The sequence below is a fragment of the Montipora foliosa genome, chromosome 2 (genome assembly GCF_036669935.1).
Source record: "Montipora foliosa isolate CH-2021 chromosome 2, ASM3666993v2, whole genome shotgun sequence".
NCBI classification, from domain to species: domain Eukaryota; kingdom Metazoa; phylum Cnidaria; class Anthozoa; order Scleractinia; family Acroporidae; genus Montipora; species Montipora foliosa.
The window spans coordinates 49,398,922-49,399,521 of NC_090870.1; positions in this window are offsets into that span (position 1 = coordinate 49,398,922).

Here is a 600-nt window from a genome sequence, read left to right on the forward strand (position 1 = left end):
CTGTCTGTACAGGTATCGAAGGACTTTGCATTCTCTTAAAAAGACTTGCCTTTCCTTGTAGGTATAGTGACATGGTTTTCAGATTTGGTCGAAATCCAACAGAGTTGTGCTTAATTTTTAACCATGTTCTGGATTTCACCTTTGAAGCACATAACTATCGCTTGAACTCTTGGAATCAACCATTTCTTCTTCCTCGAACTTTGGAACATTACGCACAAATTATCCATAACAGAGGTGCTCCGCTCCAAAACTGTTTTGGTTTTATCGATGGAACTCTTTGTAAGAGTTCAAGACCCAAAAAAAATCAACAAATAGTTTTCAATGGACATAAACGTGCCCATGGAATAAAATTCCAAAGTGTTGTGCTCCCCAATGGGATTATTGCAAACTTGAATGGACCATATGAAGGACGTAGGCATGATAGCACTATGCTGTGTGAATCAGGATTATTGACGGACTTGCAAAGAGTTGCTTGGATAAATGGTCAGCCTTTATGTCTTTATGGTGACCCAGCCTACCCCATTAGTCTTCACTTACAAGCTCCTTTTAGGAATGTACAGCTTACCCCACAGATGGCCATTTTTAACGAGCGCATGTCTG